Raw genomic sequence first — 22,358 nt, forward strand, 5'->3', positions numbered from 1 at the left:
ATATGAAAGCCCTTAAGAGACTCTGAGTGAGGCATTCAACAACTGATCACCTGGTAACAGAAAAAACACCTGGGCTGAAGCTTGCAAAAGAAGCTTCTACTCTTGTGTACTGTATTGGTGGGAATGTACTGTTACAGCCACTATGGAAAACAGCTCTGCAAAAAAACTACCATGTCATTCAGCAATTCCATTTCTGGGTATATATTCAAAGGAAAAGAAATCACTATCTCAAAGAGATATCTGAACTCAAAGCGTTCATTGCAGTATTATTCACAATAGCAAAGATGTGGAAACATCCTCATTATTTATCAACTGACGAATGGATAAAGCAAATGTGAAAGCTATATATTACAATAATGGAATACTATTCAACCGTTATAAAAAGAAATCCTGACCTTCGCAACAACACGGATGAACCTAGAGAACAGTATGCTAAGTGAAATAAGTGAGACACAAAATGGCAAATACCACATAATCTACCTTTGTTATTGTTTAGTCGCTAAGTTTTGTCCGACTCTTCGCAAACCCCATGGACTGTAGCCTGCCAGGCTCCTCTGTTCATGGAATTTCCCAGGCAAGAATAATGATTGGGTTGCCATTTTCTTCTCCAGGGGATCTTCCAGACCCAGGGATGAAACCCGCGAATCTTGCACTGGCAGGCGGATTCTCTGCCACGGAGCCAGCAGGGTACAAAGTTTCAATTATGCAAGATAATAAGTTCTGAAGATCTAATGTATAGCATGATGACTATAGTTAACAATACTGTACTGTATACAGACTGGTTCCAAATAGGAAAAGGAGTATGTCAAGGCTGTATATTGTCACCTTGCTTATTTAACTTATATGCAGAGTACATCATGAGAAATGCTGGGCTGGAAGAAGCACAAGCTGGAATCAAGATTGCCAGGAGAAATATCAATAACCTCAGATATGCAGATGACACCACCCTTATGGCAGAAAGTGAAAAGGAACTCAAAAGCCTCTTGATGAAAGTGAAAGAGGAGAGTGAAAAAGTTGGCTTAAAGCTCAACATTCAGAAAACTAAGATCATGGCATCTGGTCCCATCACTTCATGGCAAATAGATGGGGAAACAGTGTCAGACTTTATTTTTTTGGACTCCAAAATCACTGCAGATGGTGATTGCAGCCATGAAATTATAAGACGTTGACTCCTTGGAAGGAAAGTTATGACCAACTTAGATAGCATATTCAAAAGCAGAGACATTACTTTGCCAACAAAGGTCCGTCTAGTCGAGGCTATGGTTTTTCCAGTAGTCATGTATGGATGTGAGAGTTGGACTGTGAAGAAAGCTGAGCGCCAAAGAATTGATGCTTTTGAACTGTGGTGTTGGAGAAGACTCTTGAGAGTCCCTTGGACTGCAAGGAGATCCAACCAGTCCATTCTAAAAGAGATCAGTCCTGGGTGTTCTTTGGAAGGAATGATGCTAAAGCTGAAACTCCAGTACTTTGGCCACCTCATGCAAAGATGCTGGGAGGGATTGGGGGCAGGAGGAGAAGGGGACGACAGAGGATGAGATGGTTGGATGCCATCACCGACTCGATGGACAAAAGTTTGGGTGAACCCCGGGAGTTGGTGATGGACAGGGAGGCCTGGTGTGCTGCGATTCATGGGTTCGCAAAGAGTCAGACACAACTGAGCGACTGAACTGAACTGAACTATATACTTGAAATCTACTAAAAGAATAAATCTTGGGTTCTCATCACACACAAAAAGGATGGTTAACTATGTCAAGTGGTATGTTAATTAGCTTGATTATAGTGATCACAATGTATATCAAAACATCATATACTCTACCTTATACATTTCTATTTGTCAATTATACCTCAATAAAACTGAAAAAAGAGTGGTTTCCAATCTATTTTCTCGGTAACTAACTCTGTGACCTTAAACCAGTCATGTCTCTTCTCTCAGCTTCAGTTAGCTCATTTGTAATTGAAGGGGATGAACTTGCCTTTATCCTATGGGTCATCTGTGTACTTCAGCAGAAAAACCAGCTGAATATTTTTAGGTAGCTCAAATGAATAAAAATTAGATTTCAACCACATTGCTGTTATTAAGTGGCTACCTAATCAGACCCCTCCTTTATCCCAAATTCATCTGTAATGATTTAACTTACAGGTTTTGAAGTGCTCGCTTATTTATTTCCCTCTTTTTCTCCATTTGTGGTAAGTGGGACAGGCATCCTATCTCCATTGCTCTCTTCCTGGGGAAATGTACAATTCTTACCCTAGGGTCCTGGTAGTCTGTGGCAGCAATTCTCCAGAGTGCACCTATCACAGATGCTCATTCCTGGGCCCTACACTAGAACTACTAAATCAGAAACTCTGAGATTGAGGCCCTAGGACTTGTTTTTCTGACAAAATACCTCTAGGTGAGTTGTATACATTTTGTGAATTCAAGAATCACCAGTTTATGGAGAAACTTTTGAGGCCCTATTACATGTCAGGCACTATACTGCTTTGCTTTTATTCTTTCATTTAATCCTTGTAACAACTCAGTGAAGAATATATAGTTTTAAAATAAACTTTTTGCCATAGTTTTAGATTTAAGAAAAGTTGCAAAAATAGCAGTGATAGTATCCACCTGCCATAGTTTCAGTGGCCCCTATTGCTGTTATTTACATTATTGTGGTTAGTTCTTCAAAATGGAGAAACCAACACTGGTAAATTAGTATTAACTAAGCTCTATTGTCTGTTTTTCTTTTCTAGGATCTCGTCTAGGATACTACATTGCATTCAGTTGTTGTATCCCCTCTGGTTTGCGAGAGTTTCCTGTTTTTGTTTTTCATGGCCTTGATAGTTTTAAGAAATGCTGGTCAGGTATTTTGTAGAGTGTTCCTCAAATTAGGTGTGTCTGATGTTTTTCTCACAAGGAGATTTGGGTTATGGGGTTTTTGAAAGAATACCACAAAGGGGAAGTGTCTTTCTCATCACATAACAGAGGGTACATGATATCCATGTGATATCACTTGGTGATGTTAACAAGTACATGTTTGTAATCCCAACTCAACCAGTTAGGAAACAAAATTTTATCAAGTGTTCTGCAACTGTTAAGTGATGAAATTAGGGTAAAATTTCATTTTTTCCCCCCTCTGTCATTTTGGTTGCAAGTGACCATTCCAGCTTTATCATCCCTGCATAAAACTCTCCATTTCAGCTTGACTTGTCCTTTCCTTATGTTATTTTATGCTATACTCAACCCCCATGCTTTCGAAGTCCTTCAGTGTTCAAATCACTGTTCAGATATCCAATTTGCTCTTTCAAACTCTTCATGACCCCCAACATACTTCTCTTCCATAAAATCTTGAAGTGCCTTCTGTCTGCCCCTCTAATCTTTCACTTTGCATATACTGTCTTAACCTCTGTCTTTCCAAGCTAAAATGGAATGATAATGGAGAGACCAAACTACACGTGACTCCAAGTGCTCTTGAGTTCAGTGACCTTGGTATCTCACCAACCGTTCTTACCCTCTTCAATCTTCCACACGATAGAGGAATGCTTCTAAACTGCAAATCTAATTATGCCATTACCTTATTTAAAACTCAATGCCTGTAGACTATTTACAAAATAGTGTCCAATTATTTGATTCTGACATATGAGGCCCTTCATGCTCTGATCCTTGGCTACCATTTCACCTTGTCTCTAGCCATCACCCTACTCGCAACACTACATCCTGCACTTCAGTCAGGAAGAACTGGTGGCAATTTCTAAGTAGCCTGTGACTGTTCTGAGCCTTCTGCCTTTGCATCTGCTCTGTTGTCAGTGAGGATGCTGCTGCAGAAGACTCTAATTCAAAGTGGTCAATAGAACAAAAACAGCTCTAACATGTGACAGGAAGTTGAAAAGGTTGTTCAGAACCCAACAATATCATTGAAGATGCTGGTTCTTTTTATTATCTCTTTGCTTTGCCATCCTCAGAAATTTTGATTTGCCCTCAGATTGGCTCCCTTCACAGTCACGAGATGACTGTGGTAGTTCTAAGCATCACTTCCAAGAACAGCAATATCGGGGGTGGGGGGTGGCAAGGAGAAGGGCAATCTCTTTCAGTGTTTTCCTTCTTAAGGGCAAGAAGCATTTCCTAAGGCGCCCCAGCAGGTTTCCTTTTATATCTCATTGGCCAGAATTGGTTCATATGCCCAGCCCTAGGCTAATCAAACAAGAGGAGTGGACTTGCCATAAATGGTTTAACCAATCAGCACTTCCTTCTGAAGGCAGCAATAGGATCACTCTCCCTTGGGTCAAGCAGGTGAGGAGACACTTGAGCAAAATCTTGGCACTTCCAGAAAGAAAGAAGGTAATGTGTGCCGAGTGGGCAGCTGTTGATGGCTTCCACACTATTATTGCTGCCTTATTTTTCTTGTCTACTAGATGGACTCTTCACTTTTAAGACTCACTTTGAATATTACCTCTTCCAGGAAGCCTTCTCTGATATCATCAAGCAAAATGGACTGCTTCAATCTCTGAGCTCCCATATTATTGGGTTCATATCTCTACTGCAGCTCTTAATATATAATTCTGCTACCTTCAGAAAAAGTGAAAACTTGGAAAAAGGTACCATGTTCCGTAAGGCTCAAGCTTTTGGAAAAAAAAAAAAAAGAGAGAGAAGGAAAGAGGAAGGGAGAGAGGGAGGAAGCAACTTAAATTCTCTGAGTCTCAGGCTGTTCACCTGTTAAAATAGGGATAATTTTAATTCCCAATAGCTGCTTTTTTTTAAGATTTTTTTTTTTAATGTGGACCATTTTTTGAAAGCGTCTATTGAACTTGTTACAATATTGCCTCTGTTTTATGTTTTGGTGTTTTGGCTGTGAGGTATGTAGGACCTTAGCTCTCTGACCAGGAATGGAACCCACACCCCCTGGATCGGAAGGCAAAGTTAACCACTGGACCAACGAGGAAGTCCCCTAATAGTTGTTTTAAAGATTAAATGGGACAATATAAAGTACCAAACACAGTTCTTAACATAGTTTTCCTTACATTTTTGGAGAACATGTACTCATCTTGTGTTTTTTAAATACCATCATCTCACCTTTCACACACATTTCCTAACAGAATGCTTTGTATACATACAGTTGCTCAATAAATGTGTTGATAATTTGCATCAATCTTAAAAAATACAGATTACTGAATAAATTAAACAACCAGCCTAGTTTGCCATGTCCTGATTTCCTTTATTAGACTGGCTTAGAGAACTTTTTAATAACATTTCCTAAATTCTCTATTAACAGAACTCTTAATTGAGGCTTTTCCTACAACCATCCGGAACATTAGCTCTGTGCTCACTGCTTTGGTGACCTTTCACGAGGCACTCTTTTGCTTTTCCATACCACTCTCGTCAGTATTCTGGGCTTCATTTCAGATCTGTCCTTCTGAGGTATGCCTTCCTCCTCTTCCTAACACTTCTTTGTTGCTAAAAATAGGTGATGTCCCTTCGGAGGAAAAACACTTGGCAAATCAGCTAGCTTTAACAGGTACAGCTTTAGATTGGTCTCTGCAAGACTGGGGCATGGATGGATTAAATAAAGGAAGAAGTTCACCACTGTTTCTTTCTATGTACCCCTGCATTCCTCAAAGAAGTTCACAAAACATGTAAAAATAGAAATACCATATTCATCAAAAATGCACAAGCTAAAGGATGCTGAGACTTTGCAGAATGCTAAAGAGTAAATAAAACAGCCAGCTCAGAAGATCATCAGAAAGCATGTTGAGGAGACACTTGATTAAAGGGCCCTATGCCATCCAGCAACCTGGGACTGGAGCTGTTGATGATTGTGATTTAACAAATGCACTTTTTCACGGAAAACTGGAGCATGTAATGGTGGCCAGTTTCCTGTAGACTATAATGGATATCTGTAGAACGTCTCTCACCTAGACTTGCTCTTGATATGATACTATACTGTCAGCTTGGGTTCTGCCTACACTTAGTTTTGTGACATTAATCCTGAAAGAGGCATCAGTATACCACCTAAAATAGCCTTCTCGTCCATCAGATATTTGCTTTGAAATACTCTTATTTCCCTGCATGTGAAAACTGTCTACCAGATACCATATTTAATACTCTTTACATCTGGCATACATGTGAATGAATATATACGTATGGATCGATTCTTATCTCTATGGGTATCAGGGCATGAACATGTAGTTTTAAGGTCCTTTTAAAATATTTATTTATTTACGTATTCAATTTTTGGCTGCACTGGTTCTTTGTTGCTGTGGGTGGATTTTCTTTAGTTGCAGCGAGCAGGGGCTGCTCTCTAGTTGCTACACGCAGTCTTCTGGCAGTGGCCTCTTTTTGTGGAACATGGGCTCTAGGGTGCACAGGCATAGTTGGCCCACAGCATGTGGAATCTCCCAGACCAGGGATGGAACCCGTGTCTCCTGCATTGGCAGGCAGATTCTTAACCACTGAGCCACCAGGTAAATCCAAACATGTTGCTTTATTTGTGCACTAATTTGTATATGTACATACTTGAAAATGAATGTTTTTACCACTTGGCACTTCTGAAACTCATCTCAAGCTGCATTGTCCTAATTTCTTTGAATGAAAGTAGCAAAGTTGCAGCACCAACTAAAATTGCTCAGAGGCCTCAATTTACAGGTAGCTAGTCCAATTTAGTACCAAATTAAATCCTATTCTGTTTCATCTATTAGTAACTGTGTCGACCTGCCTGTCAACTACTATCTTCTGATCTTCTGTCTTTAATTCAAAAATCACTCTACCTTCTCTTTATTTTCTAGAGTTCATGCTAAGTTCCCTGCCTGTTGTTTGGTATTTCACACACATTCCTACGGTCAGTTTTCGTAGCTTGATTTGCATGCTTTCTTGGTTATCTGTCAAAAAGATTCTTTAGGTGTATAAATAGTCCAAACAGTGAATCACAGAAAAATGGGTATGGTGTCAGGGTAAGGTGTGAAGAATGTGAAGTACTCTTTAGTGAAGATTGATATTATCATAAAATCATAAGACAAAAAAGAATAAATCAACATCCCAACAACATTATCACTGATGGGTCATCCAACTATTAACATCTCCAGTGTTGGGGGACTGAGAGCCATCCCCAAACATGCCTTCTGGTCATAACAACACTCTCTTGTACATCAAGGTCATATCTGTCTTGCTGTTGTTTCTCCCACTCAAGTATTCATCGAAAGTCCATCAGAGTGTTAACTTATAGTGTTTACCCACTGAGTCTCTGAACCCCTGGAGAATCTAATGAAAATGATGGATCTGTTTCAAAAATTACACGTGCAAAATTAATTTTTTTTTTTTAATTTCAGGGAGCTGACAAGTTCTGTGATGCTCATCCATCCATGGACTCCCTGGCAAAGAATTCCTCACTATTGAGGAATTGTCCTGAGTAGAGAAGTGGGGTAGAAATAATCCATGGTGTCTTCCTTGAATGAGCTTACTTTCTAATAGCAAATGCTTGTGAAACATCTCACAGCAATAAGGCAATATATTGTAAAGTACTCATCATACACAGAGGGACAGAAAATTCTACCCTTGCTTATTTAGCAGGACAGAAGTCCTTACGAGTGGCCATCAAGCACTCACATTTTACAAGGGAATTAAAAGCCGCCTACTGTGTTCTCAGAAGCATCATCTGATGGCATAACACCAGGACCAAAGAGGAGAATGCTGGTCATGGTCTGGTGCATGGCACTCAATAAAAGTTTGGTGAAGTAGAGGACCCAAGAATAAAATGCCCCTTGATCTTCTGAGGAGAAAGTTGAAAAGAAAAATAAAAATATTTCATTCTTTTCCAAGCTTTTTTAGGAATAGCATGCCCTCCTCCAGGGGATCTTCCCAACCCAGGGACCAAACCCAGGGCTCCCACATTGCAGGTGGATTCTTTACTGTCTGAGCCACCAGATTTTTGCTTAAGTAAAAGGATATTACATAAAGACAAAATCTTGCAAGGTAGTTAACACTCTACCAACTATAAATGACATATTCCCTTTAACTTCTTACAATGTCTTTCTCCAGAAAAATCAAAGATTTTTGCATTATGTAAGGAGATTTGCAAATACGAATTAAAATCCCAGCTCTACCACCCAACAACTGTGTTACTTTGATCAAATCCCCTAGCCAATCTGAGCCTCTATTTTGTTACCAGTAAAACCGGGGTAATAAAACCAGCCCTATTACCTTCCATGGTTGAATGAGGTTTGCATGAGATGATGCACATGAAAAGAGCCTTTTAAAAGTCTGTGTCTGTTCTAAGGCAATATAACTTCATCCAGAAGAGATGCTTACCTGGTGATAGTTGGGTCTCTTTCCACTTGCTCAGCATCAGATTTCTGAGGTCAAATTAGAGTAGTGGGTATAAGAATTAAGATCACTGCCATGGATACTCCCCTTTTACCTTCTCCTGCATCTCAGTTCAGCTCTACCAGAGTCATAATCAGCTAAAAAGCATCTAAGTTGCCCCTCATTTCATGAACATTCAAAGCTATTTATCTGGAGGAAAGCAAAGACATATATGATGATTTGTTCCAAAGTCCAGGGGCACAGTATAAACAGTCAGCAGCTGAATTCAGAGACTCCAGGGCTCCCACTTTGTCATTCAATAGCCAATTAACAGTTCTCAACACACTAGATTACAAGTATATCTTTATAATAGTGTTGATAAACAAACTTAATAAAGGGGGAAAACAGTCCTTATTTTTAAAATTAACATATACAGAGTCCGGCGAGTTCAGAGAAATAGCAATTCAGAAGTGTAATCCTGGACAGATGGCTGCTCTCCACATGCTATCTCTGAGAAGGATTTTTTTCAAGGTAAATAGAAACAAATGCTTTGTGTACCAAAATACAGATCTCACAAGAAGCATTTTCCAGCATGAAACAATTTTCTTAGTAATTACATTTTTATGACACAGACAAAAACTGGTGTATGAGCTACTTTAAGGCATTCACTGATATTTCATCATTAAATTACTCTTATTAATAGACAATATGTTCAAGCTACTTCTAAGATATCCAAGTTATTGTAAATCTGCAATGTTCCCTCATTCCTACCCCACCTTCACTTGGTTCTTAACAATATGAAGCCAGTTTGTCTCTCTTTGAAATGTGCCTTTTAGAACCAATAAAGTATGAGTATGTTTAAAAGAACAATACATATTATTGTTTAACTTATTTACTCACCAAATGTAGTTCAAGGATCCACACAAAGGGTAAAAGACAATTCTGTCACCGATTATATGACATGAAAGACACCTCATAACTTCTCCTAGCTTCAGTTTCATCATCAATAATAATAGTACCTGACGTGCTCACTTGACAAGCCTGTGCATGAATATGCTCATTCATTTATTCATTCATTCAACAAATATGCATCGAGCCCTACTCTGTGCTGAGCACTGGCATGGTGCTACAGATAACACAGTAAACCAAAGACATGTCCCAACTTTTTGAGCCTAATTTATCATTATTCACAGAAGGAAACTAAAGTGAGAGGTCTTATTTGAACAGGAGAGTGAGAGAAAGACATACTAATTTTGGAGCCATTAGAGGCTGGCATCCTTTTGCCCGAGCTACAGGTTAGGCTCCAGAGAAATGGCATGGATGACAAGAGAAAAACTTTATCAAATATGCAAAAAGGACCACCTCATAATTGATTCATATCCATACTGGCACAAAACACAAGTTAAAATACAATCCAAAACATTTCTTCCTCTGGGTGTGACTTTTTTCCCCAGAACTGCCCATAGTGGTGTTTTTTTTTTTTTTTTTTTTTGAAGGGAGATGTTATAACTTTAAACACAAACGAGTAAACAAATGTAGCATTCTAAACAACACAGCACGGTGTGACATCTCCTCTAGTCCAGAATTTTCCAAAATGTGGTACGCAGACCACTGCAAAACATGAAATTATTTTAAGTAGTATGTAGACAAAATTTTAATAATGATGTATCTACTTTAATATATATCAGAAAAAAAACCTAGTATATCAAAACCATGATTTCACTGGTATTCAGGTTTTAGCATGAGGGTAAAATAGGTAGCACTATATACAGTCTACTTTATACAGCCCACATGAATTACAGGAGCAGGGCTTAGGCAGGCCCATGAATGTTTTCCAATCTTCCATCATAACTTTAGAGACAGAGGAAGAAGTAGAAGTGAATTGAATTTTGTATCCTCAATGTCCACATGTATTGCAGCAATCTATCCGTACTGTTACTGAAAACAGTAGAAATGGTCTTGGGGGAAGTATTCACTGATACAGCTTGTGTCCCTTGCTCCTTTATGGCAATCTTGTGCCCACTGGGATGAGATTCTCAAATTGGCTGGATCTAAGCTTTACTGCCCCCTCTGGAATCTGGGGCTGGAGCAAATCTACCTAAACTATATAAACTAACAATGGAGGAGATGTGATTCCACAAAAAGAAAAGTGAGGGACAGTTCCTTGCATGTATAATGAGGAGAATAAGTCTTACATTAGAAATTGTGGTGTCAGTTAAATAAATATTTTGCCCTATTGACTCAGGGAGTGGCTCAAAGAAAGCGCTCACCAAATGGTGGCACTAGTGGTGGTAGTAATAACTGCTATTATTATTTGTTAGCAAGATGGTTGTTGTTGTTGTTATAGTAGTGGTTGTCTAAAGCAGTTTCAGGGTCACATTTTTAACTTAATTATTCTATCAAACCAGAAATGAAGGATAATTATTTGACTATAACCTTTGGAGAGTCATTAATCCAAGGCGGCACTTCCTTCAATTATACCCTTAATTTGTTTATCATCTCTATGCATAATTACGGCACTCAATTATCACAAAAAATTTTTCAATGTCTTACCAAATAGCTTTTGATTTGTTCTTAAGTAATAGTTTTATCATAAAATAATTTAATCTAAAGTATGCAACAATAGTGTATTCACAGTAATACTATATTTACAGTAAATTGCAATGCATTTTTCATAGAGTCCATATGATCTTATGGGTTAGTTTAGTGTTTATAGTTTCAAAATTAAAAGTAGTGATTATCATGATAAAACATATCAGCAAGAACTTAGTAATACTGCTAGAATCTTTACTTTTTAAAAAGCACGTTCTGTGGTTAGGAAGAAGAGTTAAGCCAAACTTGAAGACTATAAAAAAAAGAAACAAAGTTGGTTATCCCTCTGTAGATCAAAGATAGTACTACATACATCTTTTAAGTAAACCAATTAATTGAAGATTTATGATAAGACAGACATAAACATAAAAGTTAACCAAAATATTTCTAGTTAAACAATATATGAATAAAACATATTTGGTTTATAATTTTATGAGTAAAGATTATCATCTGCTAGATTATCATGAAAAAACACACAAAAATATAAAGCACTGAATGAAATGAAGCATTGAAAAATTCAAGTTTTAAAATATAGATTCAATATATTTCTTTTACCTTCATTACTGTAAACCTTGACAAATTTCAGGAGAAATGAGACAAAGTGGGTGAAATATTATCTAAATATCATAAACTTTAAATATTCTAGAACAAGTCATTGAAGGAATTTTAAAACTCTGAAATTACAAGTGGTAATTGCTCCTGATTTTTTAAAATGTAAATCCTGTCAAATAAATTATAAAAAATATTAAATTATAATAACCATAGGTCTCCTACCTTTATATAGTGAAGGCAGTTATAAAGTCCCCTGGAGGGCAAAGCCATTTCTATTTGTGGCTTTTTTATGTTCTAGTGCTTCCTCACTTTGAATCAGTTTTTTAGGACATATACTTTATTAGTGATATAAATGCATGTGGCTTTCTACCAAAAACCTCAACTGAATTAAGAGAAGCACTGGGGTTTTGCTTTTAGTAAAGAATTGTGAGCTCCTTTTTCTTTAGAACATTTGCATCTATGTTCACAAGGGATCAGTTCAGTTCAGTTCAGTCGCTCAGTCGTGTCCGACTCTTTGCGAGCCCATGAATCGCAGCACGCCAGGCCTCCCTGTCCATCACCAACTCCCAGAGTTCACTCAAACTCATGTCCATCGAGTCAGTGATGCCATCCAGCCATCTCATCCTCTGTTGTCCCCTTTTCCTCTTGCCCCCAATCCCTCCCAGCATCAGAGTCTTTTCCAATGAGTCAACTCTTTGTATGAGGTGGCCAAAGTATTGGAGTTTCAGCCTCAGCATCAGTCCTTCCAAAGAACACCCAAGACTGATATCCTTCAGAATGGACTGGTTGGATCTCCTTGCAGTCCAAGGGACTCTCAAGAGTCTTCTCCAACACCACAGTTCAAAAGCATCAATTCTTTGGCGCTCAGCTTTCTTCACAGTCCAACTTTCACATCCATACATGACCACTGGGAAAACCATAGCCTTGATTAGATGGACCTTTGTTGGCAAAGTCATGTCTCTTCTTTTGAATATGCTACCTAGGTTGGTCATAACTTTTCTTCCAAGGAGTAAGCGTCTTTTAATTTCATGGCTGTGCATTGGTCTGTAATTTTCTTTTATTGTAATGTTGTCTGGTTCTGGTATCAGGGTGATACTGGCCTTATAGAATGAGTTGGGAAGTATTCCTTTCTCTTCAATTTTATGGACATGTTTGTGAGAATTGTTTTTTTTTTTTTTTTTCCCTCTTCCTTAAAAGTTTAGCAGAATTCCCAAATGAAGCTATTTGGGCCTGTCATTTTTTTCTTGGGAATATTTTTAACTACAAACTTAATTTCTTTAACAGATATGAGGTAATTCAGGTTATCTATTTTTTCTTGAGTAAGCTTTGATAGTTTGTGTCTTTCAGAATGAATTTGCTAATTTCTTTTAAGTTGTTGAATTTATTAGTATCTAAGTTTTTCATAATACTCTCTCATCCTTATTAATACTAGCATAATATGTAATGATGCCACTTCTCTCATTCTTGGAATTAGTAATTTGTATCCTAAATCTTTTTTTTCTTATCAGTCTGGCTAGAGGTTTATCAATTTTAACTGATCTTCCCCAATAAGCAACTTTTTATTTCATTTATTTTTCTCTACTTTTCTGTTTTATATTCACTGATCTTCATTCTGATCTTTTTTCTTTTCTTTCTCTGAAATAAATGCAAAGTGCTGATGGAGACAATAGTTCATGCATTTCTAAAACACCCTGTTTTCCTCACCACAAAATTAGAACCCAAAGTATGAGCAAAATCTGGACTCTAAATTGTGGTATATGTGAATGACTAGTCAGAGTTCAGTTAGCAAGGTATTAGAACCTCTGTAAAGTTTTTAATGAGTAGAAAAACAGAAACAAAAATAATATTCTAAAGTGTAACTGATTATAATATTTAGAAATTCCTCATGGTAAAGCAATTTTTTCATGATCTGTCAAAATCAAGTTTGGTTAGTAATGGGATGGGCCTAAGGAAGGATCAAGTCCCAGAGAATAGAACTGTGGTCTCAAATTGTGGTTTTTATACTATCTACTCCAAAATTATTTAGGGGTATGTGTTTAAATGCAAATGTCTAAGCCCAATTTCACAGAGTTACTGAATCACAATCTCTAAAGGTAGAACCCCAAAACCTGCACTTCTAATAAGCACTCTTGGTGATTTTCATGCACATTAAAGTTTGAGAATGACTATATGTAATCCCATTGGGAGCAGGCAGGAAATTAGGTCTACTCAATAAGCACCAAAAATAAAAAATCTAAATACGCAGGCAAGACATGGTATCAAGGGAATCTGACAGTAAGTAGATGGTTCATGCAGACTACTATAGGAGTGGGACGAAGGTCCTACAGTGTAAACATGTGGAAATCCAAAAGAGGAGCAATTTGTTAGGAGTCAGGCACCGACAATAGGTAAAGTTTAAGTAAACTGGTGATGGGCATCAGAGAAGTAGCAATTTGTAAGGATCCAGTTGTGCAGGCTTGGGTTTCAGGATTGGGTTCGAATTTCCATGAAGTTGAGAAGATCAAAGAAGAACTCCAATCCCAAAGCACAGTCAAAGTCAGATACAAGAATCTAACAAATGCTATTACCTGAATCAGTCATAAGGACCAAGTTGAGAGCCTAGTACTCAAGGCCAGGGTAAGCTCAGAGGACCACTGCAAAGACTTATTTGAATGTCAGCCACTGAGTAGCTTAACAAGGGGCTCTTGGATTTCTTTGCTTATGGCCTGTATCAGTCTGGGACCTGTTACAAGGGTTAGCTTCCCCCAGGGAGCTAAGTGGTCCTGATGAAAGAATTGGAAAAGATCTATCTGACCCAACTCCTCATCTCCTACTTGAACTCTTTTTCAGACATAAGCCTCAGGATGTTGCCACAGAGGTAACGGTGGTTTTTCTCAATAGTTCTAATAATGGCAGCCAGCTGTGAAAGAGGATGATTCCTAAATAGTATAGGTCCCTGAGGTGAGCAAGGGGCACCTGGATTCCAGAGCCAACAGCAAGTTCTCTTCACTCCCAAGGAATTCTGAAATATAATAGCCTAGAGTAGAGAAGCCAGGTGCCCTCTGTGCAATTCCACTTTTATTTAAAGTACCAGATCACTTTTTCAGTGAAAGAAAAACTAACTTTTAGCTCATTGTTGAAGGAATCCATAAATCCTCTCTTCCATGCTTAAGTTCCTTCATGCTTAGAGACTGGTATCTCTAAGCACAGGCTGAATTCCTCCGTTCTCTCGATGAAACCCTTGCAACAAGTAGGCAGGGAGCAACTAGTATTCATTAACCAAATGATTACTAACCTAGCAGATATGCTCTGGGAGTGTGGGAAGTGAGGGAAGAATTGGGAGAACTGTCAGAACCAGCACCAAAGAAAATCACAATAAGGGCAGGGCTGAAAAGAATTCGGAGAGGCTGTTGGGAGAAGGCTGACCACTTTTCAAGCTCATCTGCCCCTCTGGTTATTTACCCCTGGCTGTCTCACTCCTGGATCTGTGCTACTCCCTTGGCACTCACCCCCACCCCCAGCCCCGTGGGATGTTTCCCACTCATCCTATTCACCCACAAAGAAATACTCTCAAAATCAATTGGGTGGTGATTATGAGCCATTATGTGCCTGCTGTGCTTAAAGAGACATAAGGCAATTTGGAGAAAACCTTTCAAGATAGGCTTAAAAAAAAAATCTAGTATATCTAGGAGTGGTATCACTTCTAAGTTGAAAAATCAGAATCAAGCTACAGTCCTTACATAATATTGGCTTGTTTTGTTTACAAAGATGTTATATTTCTAAAGCAAATGCCATTAAGAAGTATGAAAAATTCACTCTTGATTTGAAGAGAAAAAAAAAGAAAAGGGAACCATTTCAGTAGTGGAACCAACAGACTCAGATCAAAGAACTGAATGGGTTTGTAACGTTTTCTTGCTTTGCCCTGTGGAAGGACCTGCTGCTCTCCCTTCAATAGTTTCTTAAATGTTCCTCTCCAGGGTCTCTGTCCACTGAACTCAGATTTAGAATTATGGATGTAGATCAGAGAATATGCTTAAAATTCAGCTCCTCAGTTGAGGAAATTGGGGCCTGGAAAGAAAACAGAATTTCCCGAACCAAGACTAAAAGTTTTGTTTCTCAATTCCTAGCCCAGTGCTCTCTTCCCTCTGTTGACTTTCTTGATGTTAGTGTTTTTGTTTTCTTTTTTACTTTTGAAAATTACTTTCTCAAACATACTGGGACTAAAATTTTTCAATATCTTTCTTTAATTATTATATATATCATCTATTCCCTATTTCTGGTTGTTACTTTTATGAGGGAGAGAGTGTTGCAAAACATGGAGAATATTTTGACAATTATGCACTACAAAGATAACCTATTTTATATTAAGAACTACAAATAACTTGGAATAAATATTATGGGATCATAAATTGCTTAAAGTTCATTTACTATGATCAATAATATCTGACAAAGGGGGAGGGGAGTATTAAGTAAAGCAATAGCTCACTAAATTATAAATAATATAATTGGTTTAGGTGCTATTTAAAAGAGCAACTTAAAAAGAACCTGAAAAAGAGTATATATACATGTATATATGTACACACATATGTATAACAATCCCTTTGTGTATACCAGAAACTAATCCAACATTGTAAATCAACTATACTTCAATTTTTAAAAAAGAGCAACTTAGACATAATCTTCGAACTTTGGATCTTAGGCATAATGTGACAGAAAGAACACTGTTTTGGAATTCAGAAAATTAGGGTGACCATCCTGATTATACAATTTACCAGCTACATGGTCTTGAATAAATCACTTGAACTCCCCTAAGTTTACTTTTATTATGCATAAAATATAAATAGAAATCTTGGCATTTCAAAGGGTTGTTAAAAGAATCAAATCAAATACTGTGTGAGACAGAGTGCTATAATTCAAAGATCAGAGCTAATATGCACTGTGACGGCAGGGGACCAAGTGTGTTATATTCAACAATGTATTCCCAGTGCGTTCCCGGAACAGAGTCTGGTACACAGTAAACACAATAAATATGTATTAAATAAATGAAGGCAATGATAGGGAAATTTTCATTCTTATCATTCTTTTCTAACTGGAGAAATGTTTATGCTGGGATTAAGCCAAGTACTGGAGTGCAGCAGAGGTGGGAGAAGCAAAAAAGAAGGAAAGGAGGATTCACCAACCCTTTGATTCACATCTCTGCTAAAACAGAAGCAGAGGTGGTAGAATAAAAGAAAGGATGAACAAACTGAGCAATCTCCAAATTTACCCTTTTTCTTTCCCTGCCCAACCTATTCCATCTCTCAATCCATGAAAACTACTTCCACTATTAATTACTTTTTTAAGATTGCCTTTGTGCATCTACCTCTTTAATTTTGGTCATTTTATACCATTATATTCATGTTTTTATTGAAATCTGTATATGTCCTTTCTTTGGTCACTAGAAAAAGTGCTGTTATAAATTTACTATTGGATGTAACTAATTCAAAGTCCTCCTTCCTCCTTTTTCTTTCCTCTTCTGTTAGCTTTCTCCAAAGGCTACAGTGGCCAAGGGGAAAGACAGCCAACTGCAAGTTTCCTTGAGAGGAAAACCAGTTCTTTCTGCTTCAAGGTCTGAATGATCCTAGTTAAAAGTCCTACAGGACTGTTTGGAAATACATTTCTCTTTGAATTACCCTTCTTCAATTTTATTGATGTGTTCCATCACACACACAGGAATTTCATAAAAATGTTTTTCTCTGCCACAGAGGTCAGGGTTTTACAGGGCCTTGGGGAATAGATAATACGCCTAAATGTCCACACAACTGAAGAACCATGTTTCCCCACTGGAACACTACGTTCTCAGCACTTGGCAGACTTTGGGAACACCCCAAACCACATGTACTTTAGAGGATGCAGACAGGTCACAAAATTAAATCAGTCTAGTCTGGCCAAATACCCTCAACCTACTTCTAATAAGTTTGAATTAATTGATAGCCTCACCCTCCTCCAGTCACACTGGTTACAGACAATCCAAACTGGTTTTAACTGAATCCAGATAAACTCACCTCTGTTTTGCTTTCACAATTACAATTGTCAAGAACAAACAAAAACATTTTTATCTTTAAAAAGCAATGCAGTAATAAGACTGGACCTTGAGCTTACAGAAGACTAATGAGATAATGTCTAAAATGTGTTTGAGCTGCATGTGTGAAAAGCTCTATGGAGATAGAAAATATGATAAATAATGCAAGAAATCTTTGTGTCAGGAAATCTCCTGTCTTCCGGAGGACTCAATAAATATTAAATAAATACTTTATAAACATGTACCTGCTAATCACCCAAAGATGGGCACAATAAAGGACAGAAATGGTAGGGACCTAATAGAAGCAGCAGATAGTAAGAAGAGGTGGCAAGAATACACAGAAGAACTATACAAAAATGATCTTCATGATCTAGATAATCACAATGGTATGATCACTCACCTGGAGCCAGACATCCTGGAAGGTGAAGTCAAGTAGGCCTTAGGAATCATCACTACAAACAAAGCTAGTGAGGGTGATGGAATTCCAGTTAAGCTATTTCAAGTCCTAAAAGATGATGTTATGAAAGTGCTGCACTCAATATGCCAGTAAATTTGGAAAACTCAGCAGGGGACACAGGACTGGAAAAGGTCAGTTTTCATTCCAATCCCAAAGAAAGGCAATGTCAAAGAGTGCTCAAACTAACACACAATTGTACTCATCTCACACCCTAGCAAAGTAACACTAAAAATTTTCCAAGCCAGGCTTCAACAGTACGTGAACAGTGAACTTCCAGATGTTCAAGCTGGATTTAGAAACAGCAGAGGAACCAGAGATCAAATTGCCAACATCCATTGGATCATAGAAAAAGCAAAAGAGTTCCAGAAAAACATCTGCTTCTACAAGGGCTTCCCTTGTAGCTCAGTCCGTAAAGAATTTGCCTGCAGTGCAGGAGACCAGGGTTCAATCCCTGGGTTGGGAATGATCCCCTGGAGAAGGAAATGGCAACCCACTCCAGTATCCTTTCCTGGAAAATCTCATGGACAAAGGAGCCTGGTGGGCTGCAGTCCATGGGGTCGCAAAGAGTCGGACACGACTGAGTGACTAACACTTACTTACTTACTCTGCTTTATTGACTACTCCAAATCCTTTGACTGTGTGGATCACAACAAACTGTAGAAAATTCTTAAAGAGATGGGAATACCAGACCACCTGACCTGCCTCCTGAGAAATCTGTATGCAGGTTAAGAAGCAATAGTTAGAACTGGACATGGAACAACAGACTGGTTCCAAATTGGGAAGAGTACATTAAGGCTGTATATTGTTACCCTGCTTACTTAACTTATATGCAGAGTACATCATGAGAAATGCAGGGCTGGATGAAGCACAAGCTGGAATCAAGATTGCCGGGAGAAATATCAATAACCTCAGATATGCAGATGACACCACCCTTACAGCAGAAAGTGAAGAAAAACTAAAGAGCCTCTTGATGAAAGTGAAAGAGGAGAGTGAAAAAGTTGGCTTAAAGCTCAACATTCAGAAAACTATGATCATGGCATCTGGTCCCATCACTTCATGGCAAATAGATAGGGAAACAGTGGAAACAGTGACAGACTATTTTGGGGGGCTCAAAAATCACTGCAGATAGTGATTGCAGCCATGAAATTATAAGACGTTGACTCCTTGGAAGGAAAGTTATGACCAACTTAGATAGCATATTAAAAAGCAAAGACATTACTTTGCCAACAAAGGTCCACCTAGACAAAGCTATGGTTTTTCCAGTAGTCATGTATGGATATGAGAATTGGACCATAAAGAAAGCTGAGCACCAAAGAATTGATGCTTTTGAACTGTGGTGTTGGAGAAGACTCTTGAGAGTCCCTTGGACAGCAAGGAGATCCAACCAGTCCATCCTAAAGGAAATCAGTCCTGAATATTCATTGGAAGGACTGATGGAAGCTGAAACTCCAGTACTTTGGCCACCTGATGCAAAGAATTGACTCATTTGAAAAGTTCCCAATGCTGGGAAAGATTGAATACGGGAGGAGAAGGGGACGACAGAGGATGAGATGGTTAGATGGCATCACTGACTCAATGGACATGAGTTTGAGTAAACTCCGGGAGTTGGTGATGGACAGGGAGGCCTGCCGTCCTGCAGTCTACAGGCTCACAAAGAGTCAGACACGACTGAGCGACTAAACTGAACTGAACTTACAAACATGTACCTGCTAATTAGCTCAGATAAATTGAAAAGTCCTATGACACTTATTATAACAAATAAGAATCTTGGTTTCTGATGAAAGATTTTCCAAGAAAATGCCAACAGGGATCAGGGCCATTAAGTAATGCCTTTACTTTAAGCCAAGCCTCCAACTTCAATTTCAGCTCTTGATCAGTTTTACCAATGTGAAAGCACCAGCGCTAACCCCCTTCAACTTTCTACTTAATTTAAGCCAAATGCATCCCTGTGGGAGTCTCCTGCTATCCTAAATTGAGAAAAATCATAAAGCATACCCTCTTTGGGGTTCTTGAACCATCAAAATACACTCAATAAATAACATTCTCAACAGTTACCGCATAATGGACTTCAATAACTTAAGAGCTCAACTCAATTACCTACAAGTTTTCAAGCAAGTCCTTTCATTTAAAAGTACAAAAATCCTTTATTTCTTCCCATGTCATCTTTTATTCTAACAATGACAAACTATTTTTTTCATAAAGTCCACAAAACAACAAATGAGAGAAGAAATTTAGTGAAAAATATTCTGATGAGAACTTCAGAGACATTTGGCATATGCTCTTCTCACAAGTTCCTAAATACCAATACATTTCCCATGTTTGTTTAAAATCAGTATCATTTTTCAGAAACTTACTTGAAAATAAGTCATCACCTGTTTGAAATCACCCAATCTTAAACATTTTCTAGAATTAAGTCATAAAATTTCCATTAGAAAAATCAAAAAGTCTCAGAACTGGGAAAAACTCTGATATATGATCAGCTTTAGCCCTTGCACAGGTGAATTTGGTTAATAATCATTAAAACTGATGATCTGTGGTTGACCTTTTGGGATATATAGGAAGTGATAACTCCCTCCCCTCATAGGAGTTTAAAGTCCAGTGATGTGTTTCCTAAGTGCATCACTTGATGGAGAAGGTATGATCTTAAAAATGAACATTTCCAGGCTCCACCTGAGACTCACTGAATCAGAAATTCTAGACATTGACTCAGCAATCTGCATTTTAGAAAGCATCCCACATGGAACTCTGCTCAATGTTATGTGCCAGCCTGGATGGGAGGGATGTTTGAGGGAGAATGGATACATGTATATGTACGGCTGAGTCCCTTCTCAGCCCGAAACTATCATAACATTGTTAATTGGCTGTACCCCAGTACAAAATGTTTTTGGTGTTAAAAAAACAAAAATAAACTTAAAAAAAAATCCAAAGAAAAAGAAAGCATCCCAAAATAATTTGTATGCACAATAACATTTGATAATCACTGCTCTGGTAGGTCTGAGAGATGTGCACAAAATAATATTAATATCAGCCAGAGAAGCACTGAATATTAATAGGTTAATTAATTAATAGGGGTTAGTCCTATTAATATCTTCTAGGGACATAAAAAGAATTGGATCAGCATCTTCCCTAATACCAGATATTTATCAGAAACTCTAAGTCGTGTCTTAGCCTTACCCAGACGACCTTCTAAATTATATTCACCACTAAGTTAGAGTGTAAGCTATCAATTAAAATAAATAAATAAATAAAAACCCTAATGCAGAAACTTAAAAAGTCTCTAGTGATCTACCATTCTCCCCTAAATGCCTAATACATATGACATTTAGTTTGGTTTCATTTTGCTCATGAACACACATATTTTAGTCTATTTTCTTCCTATGAGGATAATAGTGTTCATAAGGAATAGTAATTTTCATAAGTTTTTCCTTTGACAGAAATACAAAAACTACCAAAGAAAATTTAAATTCAGAAACAGGTAAGATATTTGGACTTTATATATGTAAATATATGTAAACTACTAGCAGCAGCAACAGCAGCAGCAGTATTAATTAACACAGATTCTCTATAAGACCTAACACTGTGTACAGAAAAATCATTTAGGGAGTGGCTACCAATGCAGATTTTAGAGTAGTCTGATTTGGTAGAATTAAGATTAACTGAATTTTTAACAAGCATCCCATTTGGTTCTGATATGAATGGTTTTAAAACATTCCAGGGATTTCAAGATTGCAGGAAGCCAAGCTCATGTCTAAACCTCTCTTTGAGTCTAAATCAATACATTAAACACAGTAGGTGGTAAATATATGCACATTTGATTAAAGTAAACACAAAAGGTAACAAATAGGGAAATTCAGTTCATCAGATCAGAGCCCATATTCTGTAAGTCAGAGCTGGATCTTGCTTATATAATAAATTACTGTCCTCCAGAATAAGGAGCCACATGTATAAAAGCAACTCATTGTAGGCTTTGTTGTTCCTTTTAGAGTTATAAAATATGCTGACCATATACCTTTAAAATTAAAAACATGCTGAACGGGCTATAGTTGACCTGAAGAGGGGTAAACGAGAATTATTCTTTTGGTCAACAGTAACAATCAGAGAAATAATTCCAAGGATTATATAAAATAAAAGTAAGTGAAATCTGTCCCTGATTACTCCTGATGTTAGGACTGTAATTTCCTCATTCCCACAGGAATTAACTGTGGACAAATTTAACATATATGGCATTATCTAATTACTAATAATTCATTGAGAACTGAGATGTTGTCATCCTCACTTCTTTTGGTGAGGGAGACCAGAATATGATTGGTTTCTGGAGTTTGTAAGCTTTCTGTGAGCCTAGGAAGCATAATATATGTATATATATAGACATATATATAGTAAGTACATGCAAAATGTTATCTTTCAAATGGTCCACAAACCTGTAAAAGGAGTCTTAGATTAGTACT

At 37.7% G+C, this 22,358-nt stretch overlaps 1 protein-coding gene across 1 annotated transcript in view; it reads right to left on the reverse strand.

The window, feature by feature from the left end:
- Positions 1-22,358, reverse strand: part of CES5A (carboxylesterase 5A) — a 272,768-nt gene that overhangs the window by 248,265 nt on the left and 2,145 nt on the right. The gene's annotated exons all lie outside the window — the stretch shown is intronic.

This window comes from Bos indicus x Bos taurus, chromosome 18 (genome assembly GCF_003369695.1).
Source record: "Bos indicus x Bos taurus breed Angus x Brahman F1 hybrid chromosome 18, Bos_hybrid_MaternalHap_v2.0, whole genome shotgun sequence".
NCBI lineage: Eukaryota > Metazoa > Chordata > Mammalia > Artiodactyla > Bovidae > Bos > Bos indicus x Bos taurus.